Raw genomic sequence first — 16,824 nt, 5'->3', positions numbered from 1 at the left:
CTCCCTGATGTCTCAAATCCCTACACAGATTGGCCTTTGCCCTCAACGCCCTGTCCTTATCCTTCATACAGGCTGTTCCAATACCAACTCCTCCCTTAAAACAGACAGAGCTCCACCAGAAACCCCATAACACCTCATCCATGAAGGTCTCGTCTAGTAACTTTTATTACAAATGTGATTTTGAACATATCTGGGGAAATAATAGTTCCAGCCTCCAGCTGCCCTCAGTCACAGAGAAGGATTTGTGCCTGGTTTTGGGTCTTCAGGTAGTCCTGAAAATGTAAAGTGCTCTTGTCTAAAATTGGATAAAAATCAGGCCAGTTTAATTTCAGGTGAATCACACCCCCAGCCTTCATCCAAGACAAGGGATTCAAAAGACCAGTTTTTGAAATGTCTTCCTAAATAAGCAAGCCCTGGGAAAATGAAGCTCAACTAAGTTACTTAGATTAAAATAAATACTGTCTTAAATTTTTCTTTCAAAACTTTAAAATGTACATATAACTGATTTTGATTTTTGCGTGCTTAAAAATCTGAGTGTGTTTTGTATGTTTGTGAACATTTTCATGATAGAAATTGTCAGCATGCTGTAACAATTGGCTGAGTTTAAGTTTAAAGTTCAAAAGGTAATGAGATTTGATCATTACTAAAAAAATTTTAAAGCATTTTCACATCGTTTGAAACGGCTTTTTAAGGATTCTTTAACTTAAAAATTAGAAAATCTGGCATTTTAGAATGCATAAGGCTGTTTATACTGTAATCAAGTTATATGGCTTAACAAAAAGGAGAAATTTAGAAGCCAACAGAAGACCTATCTTTAGAAGTGAAGGGTGAGTAGGCAGAAGTGCAGTTCAGCTTGTCATGCATGGTGGAACAGGCCCCGGGAAGAGTCCACACATGGTGACAGAGGGCCATCTGTCACAAACGCAGTTCAACTAACCCTAAAGAGTCGGATTGGGTGTGTTCCCATTCCACTGGAAGGGCCAAGTGACCCATATTTATTCTGCCCCATTTCCCTGCAGAGAGACACTGGAAACATGATGGTAAAAATGAGTGATGTGAAGATCTGATTAACATTGCTAAAACTACCCCTTGGATGTGTTAAAATTAAAATTAAGAAGGCCTTAAAAAGAGGATTAAAAAGTTTATTTGTATAATGTGGTTTGCTCTCAATGATATTCTGCCATTGGATATGTTATTTTAAGGCATAAAGGTGTTAAGTCTAGCTTTTGGTACAGTGATGGTGATATTAATTTTTGAAGTAAGAAAAAAATGTTATTTGAGCGTAAAAGTTTTCATGTGTATCTGTTTTAAAACAATCAGCCAAAGGAAATGAGTGACACCTAGCCTCGAGAGTTGAAGGGGTTTTTCAACATGCAACTAGAAACTAAAATATAGAATATTTAAACAGAGATAAATAGGAGGCTTACATATTAGGAATAGATTTCTGTATATAAAGTTTAAAAGTAAAATTGTTCTAATTGTTTAATTGGAGTAACATGGCCTTTTATGAGACTCATTGATCTGAAAATTGGTTTGAATCCAGGCTGGGCAGATAAAGGTCCCTGTGAGAATGTCACCTCTACTCAACCAGCAGAAGGCAGAATGATCAAGCAGATCTGCTTTAGGATTCAATGTGGCAGAGTGCTAGCCTTGAGTTTTAGAGCTGAGGGACAGCACTCAGGCCCCAAGTTCAAGTCCAGCAACCAACTAAGGGAATTGCCAGTGAGGCATTCTTCACAGAGTGAAGAAGACACTCCTTGGAAGAAAATAATGGGCGAGCATCCACAGACCGTAAGCCACTGCTTAGATGGCAGAAATAATGTCAGATCCTTGAGTCATTTGTGCATGGCCCTTCAAAAATTAGTCAGAGCCAGGAGGTCATGGGAAGATAGTTTGTAAGCATGCCTAGTGTCTATGACTGTAAGAGACAGGAACTTGTCAGTCATCTGTGATAGTAGTAAAAAGCTAAGGTTGTAAAATGTGGAGGATAATTTAAGTCTCAACCCCTGTATGTGCTAAAAGCTCTAATTGGCAGTAACTTTTGAATTGGCACCAGCTACATGAAATTCATCAGCTCAGGAAAAGTTTGTAAACCTGAGAGTGTGTCTCTATTGACGTCTGTCTGAAGGCCTGCATAGGTATCTCAGACATTGTTAGGATTACTAGAGATCACATTCCTAAGCCATCCAAAAAGATCCTTTTGCAAACCCGAAGGCTAAATAAGCTCCAATGCTGTAAGCCAGAAAAATGGTCTGTGCATTTGTCAAAAGTTAAAATATTGTTCTTAATGACATCTAACCCTGGTAACCTCGTTGTAAAATAAGCTAAGTTTATAGGTTCCTGGCAAGGTAGGATCAACACTCCTGAGTCAGCTTGAAGAAGTGACAGAAGATGAATCTTTGCCCATCATCCCCTTTTAAGAACAAGGGAAAATATTCATTTTTTTAAAAATGTGGCAAAATAGACAGAAGGAAAAGGCATGGGAAATAGTAGTACAGGCCTGAGCCCTCTATATCTGCTTAGACAATCCAAGCCTTATTAAAATAATTATTGGTTAAAAAGTTGTCATCTTGGTAAATTGTCCTGGACTATTAGATAAATTGTCTTAAAAACTAGTGGGGTCACAGCCTGCCAAGTGTATACAATGCATCCTTACCTGTCTATGTAGTAATTTGCAGTCCAGCACGAGGTGTGACAGTCCCTTGGAACCACTGAGAGACACTGCTGCTGCTGCTGCACACCCTAATGGGTAAAGTTCAACAACAGCCTGACAGTTACCTGGAGGAAATCTACATCATCACCCAGACCACTTCCACCGTGGTAAAAGTATACTGCACTCCTGCCTGATTCCATCACCAGAAAATGTTTCCCGGTTGAAAGCTGCTACAACTAAGATCTTGTGGGACATTCTCTTGGTAATATGCAGTAACCCCTCTAAACTCCCACAGTAGATATTGGGAATGAGGATATCACTGGCTTGCCTTAGGCACTTCAAGATCACAGCCTAGTTTGGTTCTGATATGGTAATAACTTGCTTCCTTTTGGGTGTGTTTTAAAGATAAAGGAGAGATTTTTTTAATCAATGGAGGTAGTATGAGGAATGAGACCCAGCCCTAATCTTAGCTTTAAAATCTAGCAAGCTTAGGCTGGGAAGGTAGCTCAGTGGTAGAGCGCTTGCCTTGCATGCCTCAGGCCCTTGGTTCGATTCTTCAGCACCACATAAGCAAAAAGAAAAAAGCCGGAACTGGCGCTGTGCCTCAAGTGGTAGAGCCTTAGCCTTGAGCCTTGAGCTGAGGGACAGTGCCCAGACCCAGAGTTGAGGCCCCACAACCGGACCCCCCAAAATAAAAAATCTAGCAAGCTTTTCATCCCACTGGTGCCTTGAGGCTTTCTGAGATAACTTGGTTCCACAAGTCAAAGGAAAAATGGGCAGTTTTAAACTTTCACCACAAAGAAGCTCAAGGAATTGTAAAGAAGAGGAGGATGGTACAGAAAGCCTTAGGAAAGGAACTGGGGGGAAATTGGTATCCTCTGGATAAGAAAGGATTTTAAAAGTAAAGATTGTCTTAAAATGTTTGTAAAGAAGACAAACCTCAGAAAGTTTAAGTATGTAGCAAATGGTATGAGTATGTCTTAAAATTGGAGCTTACGAGTATAGCTGGTATAAAATTAAGTTAGCTGTTATATACAGAGTCAAGATTGTTAGAAGAAAAAGTCAGGGCATTTGGTACTGTTAATATTGTTACTCACAATCGGACCTTGTAGACTGGTGTCCTTTGTAAAAGAGAGGATCAGCACAATCCATCTATTAGTTCTGAGATCCCAATACCAAACTGTAAATATAGAAGACTGTGCCAGTTAGGGGAACATGAGTGGTTCTCGATGCTCTAGAAGAGGAGGGAATGAAGAGCCAAAGTAAATTCAACTTGAGATTAACTCCACCATCTTGTGCTAGGCTGCCCTCAGAGTAACCCCAAGAGAGAGAAAAAAAACAAAGGTTCCCACCAACACTGTCCACCCTTAAGAAAGCAGAACAGTTGCCCAAGTGTTCGAGGAACAGAACATAGCAACAGTTCATAAAAAGGGCAGTATGTTTAGGGTGGACTCAAATCAATCATGTAACTGCTTGTGTGGAATTCCCTAAAGTTGTTTGTTCAATACTATAAAAGCTATGCTGATTTTGTGCTTGGGGACTCTTACTGTCACCGATTACCAGTGCGTGGAAGACCAAGCTTGAGCTTGCAAATAAATGACTCTTTTGCTGTTGCATTGGTCGTGGTCTCTGATGGTCTTTTGGGGGTCCCAAGTCCGTAAAACAGGGCTTGATATAAAATGTTCCTGCCCAGATATTTGAATGATGACATTTATAGTTTAAATGATTTAGGGTAATTATTAACATCTAACACATGCTGAGGTTTTTTATACCTCTCTTTCACCCTTTCTTTCTTCCTCCCTTTCTTTCTTTTTTCTTTTCCTTTCTTTCTTTTAATTCCTTTATTTCTCCTTTTCTTTCTTTCTGTCTTTCTTTCTTCCTTTCCTTCTTTCTTTGTTTCTTTCTTTCCCTTCCTTCCTTCCTTCCTTCCTTCCTTCTGTCCTTCCTTATTTCCTTCCTTCTGTCCTTCCTTCTTTTCTTCCTTATCGCCTTCTTTCCTTCCTTCCTTCCTTCTTCCTTCCTTCCTTCCCTCCATCCTTCCTTCCTTCCTACTTTCCTTCCTTATTTCCTTCCTTCCTTCCTTCCCTTCTGTCCTTCTCCTTCTGTGCATTCTTTTCTTTCTCTTTCTTTTCTCTTTCTTTCTTCCCTTTTCTTTCCTCTTTTATGAAATGAGTATGAATTTAGATATTTTGTTTGCTGAACAAGTATTATGCCATTAGAACAATCCTTTTTTAATTTAGTTACTTTGCTCATAGGTTATCACTTTTGCTGAGGACTCAACAGAGGCTAAGTTCCTCACTTATGTCTGCCAAGTAACTGGGATCACAAATGCATTCCAGCTTGCCAGGCTTTAGGATAATATGAGAATCATATTATTTTCCTGGCACCCTGGTTCTGAAGTGAGATCCTCTCAAATTCTACCCCTTTAATTAGCGATGTGAGCTCCAATAGCTTGCCCTCAGTATAGATGATCTAAATGAATGATTGAAGGTAATTTCACTTTAATGTCTTTTTTGCCAGTTCAGGGACAACTATAATTTTATTTCTATACAATTTTTGTGTATATGTGCACATTACTTTTAAAATGTTGTTTTCCCGGGGCTGGGAGGTGGCTCAGTGGTAGAGCGCTTGCCTTGCAATGCATGAGGCCCTGCGTTCGATTTCCCAGCACCACATAAGCAAAAAGAAAAAAGCCGGAAGTGGCTCTGTGGCTCAAGTGGTAGAGCGCTAGCCTTGAGCTGAAGAGCTGAGGGACAGCACCCAGGCCCAGAGTTCAGGCCCTACAACCAGACCCCCCAAAAATGTTGTTTTCCCTCACTTTTTTTCCTTTTTTATTTTTGTTGGTCATGAGGCTTGAACTCCAGGCCTGGGTGCTGTCCCTAAGTTCTTTAGGTCAAGACTAGCACTTTACACTTGAGCCACAGTGCCATTTCCAGTTTTTTGGTGTTTAATTGGAGGCAAGAGTGTCACAGATTTCCTGCAAGGGCTAGCTTTGAACTACCATCTTCAGATCTTAGCTCTTGCATAGCTAGGATTACCGGCATGAAGCACCAGCTCCCAGCTAAAATGTTACTTATTTTAAGTTCTATGATTTAGTTGAGAGAGTAGGATGAGTGTGTAGAAAGGAAATTTTCAAGTCATCTCTATAAATAATTTCAGAGTTCCATTTTCATAATATTTATGCAGTGATTAATAACAGAAGCTCCCAAAGTAACAGAATGATCCTTCATTTTCTCCTTCCCATAGGTATTATTGGAAGATGAGTGAAATCTAAGTATAAGGCAATATGTACTTGAAGTTATAAAAAATATTTTGATGACACATAAAGAGCAATATTACACAGCATGCTTTTCATTTCATAAAGAAAAGAATGTCATACAAGTATATTTATTGGCAGGCTTTTTCATCTGAAAAAAATATCATAAAAAAGCTGAAGGGGATCAGCAATGATTTAAGTGTGATATAGCACTGGAGACTATAAGACATGAATTTATTCATTAAATGATTATCTAGGAAAGGTATCTGTTCACTAAATTTATTCATTGTATATTTTATTTTATTTACATGTCACTTAATATATAAATACATACAAGTGTGAATATATATTATATATATATATATATATATTCACACTTGTATATATATATATACATACATATATATATATATATATAGCAGCAGTATCTGTCCAGTGAACTGTATGGTTAGGTAACTTCATCATGTCAAGTTCATCTAAAGGATGGACTTCCATAAACCTTAACAACCCTGCAACACCACTGCACATGCAAACATAAGTTTTCACAATTGTAAGCCAGACCTGTGTTTTACCAAAGCTTTTTATATAATGTGTTATTTTTTTCATTTAGGCTTAACACAAAATGTGTTTGCCCTAGAAATAAATGATGGCATTATAACTACAATAAGTTAGTTTAAATCATTACATTGAAAACATATTCACTACGAGTTGTTCTTTCTTTCCTTTTCTTATTTTATCTTTAGGAAATTGATTTCAGTTTTGATGTAGTGTTTGCCAGACAAGTACTCCAACACTGGAGTCACTCCACTAATCCTTTCTTGTTTAAGATTCTTTACTCATAGAATAGCAATTTTTGCACCCAGCTCCAAAAGCAGGGGCCATGATTTCATTCCAATATACCTACATACCTAGTAGGTTGATATGGGTGATACTTTTCTTCCTAGACTGATTCAGAACTGTGATCCTCTCAAATTTCTACCACTTTAGTTAATAGTGTGTGCTCCAGTTCTGCCTACCTCTAGAAGATATGACAGAAATAAATGATTACAGGTAATTGGAGTGAATCATTGGCTCATAGGTGATTTGATATTAAAATGTAGAGTAAGTTTGGAAGTATAATCACAGTAGTCAGATATTTTGCTAAGTAAATTTTGCTTCATATTAAAAAACATCTCGACCAGAATTCAGGATTATTTTGCTATCTGTCAGCTTGTATGTCATCTGGGAAAATAAGCTTAATATCTTCCATGCGTGGTAAAGATCTTTGAATGGTCTGATGTGCTGGTTCACATCTATAATCATGGTTAGCAATCAGAAGTAAATAGATCACAATTTGAACATAGCCTAACCAAAAATTTAGGAAGTCTCAATCTCAACAAACTGGTGGATAATGTTGAATCACGTCATTAATCTCAACACCACAAGAGGCTAAGTCTCTGCCCAGTACCTGTGTCACTTAGGTAACTGGCTCACTTGGAGGCAGTCACCTCTTCTTATGCAGAAACTGGGCTGAGATTTAGCCAAGAGGAGGGAGGAGTCTCCCCCACCTTCCCAGGGTGGGCCTCCAGAATGCAGTGAATGTGCTTGCTTCCCTCCTCCAAATGGCTTGAGATGCCATGCTTCTGAGTGCTCATTATTTGATTTCAGTGACCTGTGGTAGAGGTGTAAGGTAACAGTAAATTAAATTTCACATTTGCCAATTGAGCTGTTCTTCACAGCTTGTGAGTTCAACTCACAATTGAGAATATTGAGGTAGGGGAGAGAGGGAGGGTGAGTGAAAGAGAGGAGAAATAGAGAGAGAGAGGGAGAGAGAACAGAAAGGAAGGAAGGAAGGAAGGAAGGAAGGAAGGAAGGAAGGAAGGAAGGAAGGAAGGAAGGAAGGAAAGAAGGTAGGAAGGAAGAAAGAAAGAAGGATGAAAGGAAAGAAAAAGACAGAAAGATAGAAAGAAATGGGGCTGGGAAGGTGGCTCAGTGGTAGAGCGCTTGCCTTGCATGCCAGAGGCCCTGAGTTCGATTCCTCAGCACCACATAAGCAAAAAGAAAAAAGCCGGAAGTGGCGCTGTGGCTCACGTGGTAGAGCGATAGCCTTGAGCTGAAGAGCTGAGGGACAGCGCCCAGGCCCAGGGTTCAGGCCCCATGACCAGACCCAAAAAAAGAAAGAAAGAAAGAAAGAAAGAAAGAAAGAAAGAAAGAAAGAAAGAAAGAAAGAAAGAAAGAAAGAAAGAAAGAAAGAAAGAAAGAAAGAAAGAAAGAAAGAAAGAAAGAAAGAGAGAGAGAAAGAAAGAGAGAAAGAAAGAGAGAAAGAGAGAAAGAAAGAAAAAAAGAAAGAAAGAAAGAAAGAGAGAAAGAAAGAAAGAAAGAAAGAAAGAAAGAAAGAAAGAAAGAAAGAAAGAAAGAAAGAAAGAAAGGAAGGAAGGAAGGAAAGAAAGAAAGAAAGGAAGGAAGGAAGGAAGAAACGAAGGAAGGAAAGAAGGAACAAGGAAAGAAGGAAGAAGGAAAGAAAGAAAGAAAGAAAGAAAGAAAGAAAGAAAGAAAGAAAGAAAGAAAGAAAGAAAGAAAGAAAGAAAGAAAGAAAGAAAGAAAGAAAAGAAAGATAATGATTGAGAATGAACGGTTTGGAGTCAGGAGTTACATGGCAGAGGTGCTACCTCTATTTGGTATTAGGTCTGCCCTAACCATGCACACCCTATGCAGACACTTGCCCTCTTCTTGGCTAAGTTTCCATCCTTTATGTGTTACCTAGGTATCTGCCATGCCTGGAGGCAGACACCTCCCACTCCTGCTAAATCACAACCTGGTCAGCCTCTGGTCACACTTTCCATTTGGCCAGAGGAGATTCCCAGGCCCTGAGGTCACATCCAGTGTGGCCAGAATTTTCCCCCACCAGGCCATATGTCATCCGGGCCTTGGCCTAGATATGTCATGGCCTGAGGTTGGGTCAACCCCCTTTTTTCACATGCCTCTCCACCATATATGGCATGGGAAGCAGTTCAGTAAATAAACTACTTTACCTGACTGAATACCATGTGCTGTTCTCTTCATTGGTTACCTAATGAAACTTACCTAATTAATATACCTTACACTTCAGAGTTTCTAGTTATGAATTCATGGATATTTTTTGACATATGTGAGATCAGTATCTACAAAACATATGTACTTACTCATCATTTAACAGTATAATTCTGACTGGAATCTTTTTTTCAATTTTTTAATTTTGAAAATAATGTACAGAGAAGTTGCAATTACATTTGTAAGATTATGAGTACATGTCTTATTAAGCATTGGTGCCTCCTCTTTTGTTTCCCCTTTTCATCCCTTCCCATCTTCCAATTCCTCCTCCAAAGTTGTAAAGTTCGTTTTTTGACATAATGTGTTGTACATTTCATTGTCGCTATGGATCCACCTGTATACCTATTTACATCATTTTTTTCCCTTTCTCTTCACAAAGACTACCAACATCTGAATTTTTAATAGCAGCCTAATTAACCTTAAAATCTATTTTGTTTGCTTTGCTTTGCTTTGTTTTTAGCTTAAAGTAATCAAAGATTTGGTGGGACAATCTGAAAAGATCTCTGCTTTCATATTTTATAAACACCCTGGGCTACAACATGTGTGCTACCAGGTCAGATGATGGGACTTTGAAATACTAGAAAGCAGATGCACGTCATAAGGTCCACGGCTTTGGGATTTCTCAGATTCTTTTATAAATGAAATTGTTACTAAGGTGTGTAGAGTGAGTTTACCATATCACAGTCCACGTAATGTGTATATTTGCCTTGTAGACAATGCCATCCTTTCCTGAGCTTTCCCCAAGTTTTTGCTTGTTTTGTTGTTGTTGTTTGTTTTTGTTTTTGTGCCTAACCATCAGCTTCAACTCAGGATTGGTTGCTGCACCTGAGTTTTTGTAATCAAGGCTACTCTACCTCTGGAGTCCCAGCTCCCTATATGGCTTTTTGGTTGTTAATGGGAGAGAAGAGTCACAGATTTTCTCACTCCTGCTGTCTTTGAACTGTGATCATCAGCCTCCTGAGTAGCTAGGATTATAGGCCTGAGTCCCCAGTGTCCAGCTACTAATGTGTTGGTTTCATGCTTCCCTGGTTTTGTTACAATTTTCTTCGACTCTTGGCACTAATACTACATATTGCCTGCTCAAATCTGAATTGGTGGAACATGCTTGTATTTTGAGGAAGGCAGGAATAGGAAACTATAGGCCATAGGAACATATAAGCTAAACAAATCATTTGGAACATGGCATAAAGACAAGTAAATTTATTGCCAGTTGACTGTGTCTTGTCTTTACTTTTAATTTTACATGGCCTTTGAATGATGATAGACATATCCAAATGGCAATTGGCAGAAATAAGGTTTGTCATCTTGTTCTAAAAACAAAACAAAAAGCCACCCAAAAATATAACCTATGAGTCCAGCAATTTCCTCGAATTAGAGACCAATATGCCCTAGTTTATGAAAAAATGTCCTTTATTCAAGTGCTGCTACTTTTTCTAACTACAAATCTAATGAAATCTGTAGTAGTCTGTAGAATTGTATACCACAGCTGTCATTTTAATTTACAAGAAATTCCGACTTTAAAATGTTTATTTATTCATTTTTTGACAGTTGTGGGGCTTGAAATCAGGGCCTGGGCACTGTCCCTGAGACTCTGTGCTCAAGGTTGTTAGCATTCTACCAATTGAGCCACAGAATCACTTCTATTTTATGAGTTGTTAATTGAAGATAAGAGTCTTATGGGGACTTTTCTTCCTGGGCTGGCTTTGAACTGCGATCCTCAGATCTCAGCCTCATGGCTAGCTGCGATTACAGGCATGAGAGATTGGCACCTGGCTTTAAATACTCATTTTTAAAATGAACTGCTTGTTGCCTCTGGCTCACATATATAATCCTAGCTAGATTTAGGATTACAGTTATAAGAAACAAACACTAGGTAAGATTTTTTCATGATAGTTTGTATTGCCATGTTTTAATATTGTTTGTTTCTTACACTACAATGCTCTTATTTTTATTTTCACATAGGTGGGGATGATAAGTGCTAGCCAGTGTTGAACTTTCTTTTGTTGAGATGGAGGCATGTGCACGGTCTTTACTAGAATGGCATGGAATTGAAATCCTCCTGCTCTCAGCTCCCCATGCGCCTGGGATGATAGAAGTATTCCATCACGCATAGCCAGGGGTTGAGGATCATTGCAGGTAACTCTACACTGGTCTGGAACTGATGTCCCAAATACCTAGCTTTACAGGCAAAACCATGTTATATTCCATTTCACATTGAATAGCTTATGTATATACTTAGAGAGTACAATGATAACACATTACTTGTTAAATACATAAAATAGTCAATATAATTAGCAGGTTTATCTCCTAAAACATTCAAGCTAATGTATTTTGGTAACCTCCTGACTCTGTTAGCTATTTTGGAATATACCATAAACACGAATACACTGACAATGTGAAGAATATTGGAAGTTGATAAAGATAGAGACAAGTTAGAATATGTGTAATAAATATATATTTATCTATTGCTCCTCTGAAGAATATTATCATATATTCAACATGACAATACCACCAAACATTGAAATGACAATAATTTTCCTACAGTGTAGAATTTCCCATTTCATAATCTGCCATCTTCAACTTTTTACATCTTTTTACATTATAAGTATGAATGTTTTCCTGTTTATTGTAATGTTTTGAAATCATTATATGATGGAAGTAAAAATTTGTAGAGTCTACTGAAATTATCTCATTTTGTATGGATTTGTGATGCTAAATCATTAATACCATTGTTTCCTGAAATTTATGCTAACAGACTATATCACTAAATTATATTCTAATTACATCTTATTATTGTGTTTTTATATTGGGTTCTACTGTTGCTGTTTTATGATATAGAATATTGTGAAGCTAGACTGAAACTTGCAACCCAACTGCCTCCAGTTACACTGTTTTATCACCAGGTTATGGAGGCTGATAAATATAGCTCTAACTAATCAGGAGTTTGAGACCTGAGATTTAGTTCATACAGGCTGAGCATGAAATTTTAAGAGTCTCTCCTCTCCAGTTCACTACAGAAAGCTTGCAGTGGAACTGTGGCACAATTGGTAGATCACTACAGTCACCAGAAAGATACTCAGCCTTGTCATATAGCTCCTGAATTCAAGACCTAAATCATAGATATGCACAACACACCCTCAAACATATACACACACACACCAACACACATGTACACTCACAGATTCTCTGGCAATGTTGTATCTTAAATTCTTTTCCAGAGATTGGGCAACAGCCCACTCATTTGTGAAGGTTTTTTTCCTGATTATTTTGAAGGAGGAGGATAGTTCATGGGACAAAGAAGACAAGACTTTAGTGAGGAATTCTTTATAAGTGACTAGCTTATAAAAAAGAACAGGAGCACAGTTTTTATATTTAAAGCTTACATTCCTTCAACTATAGTATTTTTCTATAATAATCATTGAATTATGAGAAGAAAATACAGCACCTCTTCCCTCCTCCCCTTCCCCTCTGTCATAAAATATGACAAAAGTATAAAAAATACTCTATCTTAAAAAAATGTACATCTATAAAAAGGTCTGGCAATATGGGTAAGGTTTATTTTTCAATAATTGTATGATTTTCCACCTCTAAGTACTTACCTTTTTTCCAGATGACAGCACACTGGGGATTAAAGGGCAAACAAGATTAAGAAACAAAAAACTAACAAAGTCCTAGGATATAGATGTCAAAAATTGATGCAAGAAGTACATGGTAGGCTGAGAGGGCCCTGAGAGGCAAAATGATTTCTGCAGGATGAGAGGAATAGTGAGAAATAAGGCATGGATCTGACCTAGAAAGTGTTCCTTGAGGTTGAGAACATGCTGATTCCCAGACCTAGCTGAGGATGTTGGGATTTGACAATGTTCACATGTGTATAGAGTGATGTGGGAGGGGAGATTTCAGTCTCCACTATGTCTTTGGGATGGTCTTATGTGAGCAAGCAGTTTAGATCATTGGTCTCTGAGAGATGACACTCTCTACCTCACAATGGAATAGAATATGGAACTCTGAGAGCCAGACAACTGTAACTGACAGTTAGCTCAAGCCAGCTCAAGTGGCCTGTAGCTCAGGAACAAGGAAGTTCAAGAGACTCAGGTCTCAGGCGTGAGAGGTGTGAGTGCCTCACTCAATGCTGCAGACATTGGATCAGTGCCAAAACACGAATCCATATTCTCAGGCCTTTTTATAAGACGAAACCAAGGAAATCACAAGGAAACTCATGCCAGGTATAACTATGACAGGAAACCTATTTAATCTCATCCTAGGCCACAGTACAACCTTCTTCTTGTGTGCTTTTATATGCGTATACTGAGAAAATATTTACTGTGTACTTTTCAATCCACGCTATTAATCATTTTGAAGTGTAATCCCAATTCCATGTTTCAAAAATCCATTCTTTTTACCACCTCAGTATGACAATGAGTCAGCCCAAACCCTGAATATGCCTTATAATATAGGGAGCTTGGACTCAGGCTTGTTGGAAATGCTGGTAATGAACCTGGTCCCTGCCTACCAGAAAGGTGATCTTTTCTATGTTAGAAACATTCTTTAACACTATAGAGTAGGAGACAATGGAGCAGTTTCTGGATATTGTTTAAAAAGTGAGTGTTCCTCTTTCAAACAGGGCTGAGACATCCTGGCAGATTATTGGAATACTTGGTAACTCTCTGAGACTGTTTCACTGGGGTCTGATCACAGGAGCTTGTCTTGGGAAAAAGAAGTTCACTCCCCGGCTAACTCCTTAGAACTGGGCTGCCAGAACATTTCATTTTTCACAGAAACTAGTGGAGCCTTAGTAGTTTGCTTGCTGAGAGACTAGGATTCAAGGAATGAGCCAGTGGCACCCAACGTCCACCCTAACCTTCTTGGAGGCCTTTGAAGGAATATAGACAGATGAAAAATGCAACTTGAGCTTGAATTCCGGGCCTGAGAGTTGTCCTGTTCGTAGCACTCTATAATTTGATCCCCAAGTCCAGGTCTGGCCTTTGGCTGGTTCACTGAAGTATCTTTAGAATTTTACAAATTAGACTGTGTTCAAACTGTGATCCTCAGATCTCACACTACTAGTTAGTAAGATTAGAGGCATGAGCCATTGTGCACTTATTTGGACAGATGCATATAAGCATCCTCACAGAATTTACTTGAAATTGTGTAGACATATCTCCACTTTTTGTGGGTCATGTTTACATTACTCTGTGGGACTTAACCAGTCCCAAGTGTGTCCTGTTAGTTCAGAAAAAGGAGAAGCACAGAGTTATTCTCCTTCTCTCCTCCCATTGGTACAGATCCTTCTACCGTAACTGGGAGGAAGATGAACAAGATGAAGAAGAAAGTGGACGTTGGGACAAAGAGAAATTCTGTCCTTGAAAAATGGATATCTTTGAGGTTTCTGATTGAAAGTCAACATTCTTCTTTGCACACCAGTTGTGATTTCATCAGGGAGTTGAGGCTTGGCACTTCAGTGGATAGCAGATTACACATTGTGGATGCGGTTGTTGTTTTGGACTCTCATGGATGACAAGGAGGTCTGTGTATAACAAGTCAGATTCAGTGGAGAAACAAATTTCTCCTCCTATCACAGGGAGAATTTTAGAGTATTGTAATTGAGAAATTGTGAGGAGCATCCTGCTTGCAGGAGTCTCTTCCCACCTCCCAACATGCATGTCCTGCCAGAAAAACGCTATAGCCTCAGGATGTGGAGGGTGGGATCTCATTTTCCTTGTCTGCCCACAGCATGGTTTGTTCCATCTTTCCTATGTGGATGGACTTCTACCATGATAATTTCTATTAGCACAAGTACCATGACACCATGAAAGAACTTACACAGTATGTCAAGCTCAACATGCCATCTTCAGACTTGCTCTTATGCTCACATATTCTTCTGGAGCAGCTGGAGGAACTCATGATCCTTGAGACCAAGGAAAAGAAGAAGTCCTTGTTTATATGCCTCAGATCTGGTGAGTATGGATGGAACCTGAGTCTCTAGGTCTGTGCCTGATTGGCCAAGAGCCCTTAGTACGCCCCAGCTTGGCAAAATGTCCTTTTATAGATATTCTTTGCCAGGTAATATCTGTTCTCCTTTTAAAACAACTTGGAAGTAATCACTCATTAGAAACATCCTACCTTCTCATCAGTGTTCAGTCCAAACTCAAGTTCTACAGCTTCCCCCATTAGATCCTCATGAAAGTTTAGTCACACCTTAACTTCTACAGTTCTAAGACTCCTGAACCTATTTCCATGCTCAGGTTTGCATCACCGTAGAACAACTCTTGCAGAACTCCAGATAAAGAACCCATCAGTGATGTCATCGGAAGCCATCACTAATCTCCAGAAAGCCTGTGAACATAGAGGGCTTTTTTTTTAACTTGTGGAAAGGCCCAAACAAGTTTTGAGTCTTGTGGACATCTCACTGGTTCTGAACACCACATGTGATGCAAGTACACCTGCACATACAAGCAAGGAAGAAGATGATCCAGACTGTCTCCTATTGATATTCACAATCCACCTAGATCGGCGCCAAACCATTCAAAAAGACTCGTCTTGGTGTGCAGGGTAAATGTGTGCTAATGGAAAATGATCCCAGTCTATGTTCAGCAAAACAAATAGGAGAGGTCCACACTCTAGATTCAGTTGAGGAAAGAGAGTCTTTCCTCACAGAATACCCAGACCAATCTGTCCTCTTGCAGGCGATCCAATTTCCAATTAAGAAATTAGAATTTGTCCCTCCCTGGACTCAGGAAGAAAATCCTGTCTTTAGTGATGAAATAAATCCCTTTGGGGACTCAGAGGCAGAATTTCTGCCTGAAGGCAACTTAGAGACCAATCTAGATTTAGAGATTCCATTCCCCCTTCCTGGAAAAAAATCTTTATTTTTCTTTTTGTTCTGATTGTTGTAAAGTGTTAATTCTATTTATTTTTCTAACTTTATTAAAATATCAATGCTTTTGATATATTGTAGATTCATGAATCTTAAATACGTTTCTTTTTAAGCCTACAATCTGAAGCATCATGCATATGTGTGCTGTTGGGGAAAACACAGAATGACAGGGGGCTGTACAAGAGAGCCTACTGTGTATACAGGGAACTGTTAAATGCATAGGGAGCGGCAAAGAAGCCAAGCCATGCCTGGATGGGTTGATAAGGTGGCTAGAAAAGGTCTTGGACAGCAGATAAGATGTCCTAGAAAGCTATTCTGTCAATTGGGACAAATGACACAATACTTATAGTGGTATGTGGGACACTCTTCCAACAGTTAGTTCAAATCTGTATATATTTTCTTTGTGCTTTGGGTAAATATGGAAGAAAAATTTACCTACAATAATATAAAAATCTCCTTATGTTTGATATTTGACAAAATATATAGGAAATATGTATACTGGAAAGTAAAAACTATCATCAATAGAAGAAAGAAGGCTTACATAGATGAACAAACACAAAATCAGGCAGGAAAATAACACAATTAAATCAGATGTATGTAAATACATGTTATATTCTTGATGTTATATATAGTATATTATATAATATATGAACCCTCATTCTTCAAGGAAATAGAAGAGGCAATCCAAAAATTCATATGGAACAATAAAAGACCCCGAATAGTTAAAACGCTCCTCAACGGAAAGAACACTGCTGGAGGAATATCAATACCAAATTTCAAACTCTACTATAAAGCCATAGTAATCAAAACAGCTTGGTATTGGCATAAGAACAGACCTCAGGACCAATGGAATAGAATTGAAAACCCAGAAATGAACCTACAGACCTATAGCCATCTAATCTTCGATAAGGGAGCTAAAACAATAGAATGGAAGACAGACAGCCTCTTCAGTAAATGGTGCTGGCAAAA

The sequence above is a fragment of the Dipodomys spectabilis genome, unplaced genomic scaffold (genome assembly GCF_019054845.1).
Source record: "Dipodomys spectabilis isolate Male_0828 unplaced genomic scaffold, ASM1905484v1 ptg000415l, whole genome shotgun sequence".
Taxonomy (NCBI): Eukaryota; Metazoa; Chordata; class Mammalia; order Rodentia; family Heteromyidae; genus Dipodomys; species Dipodomys spectabilis.
Note: the sequence above shows the minus strand (reverse complement) of the source record.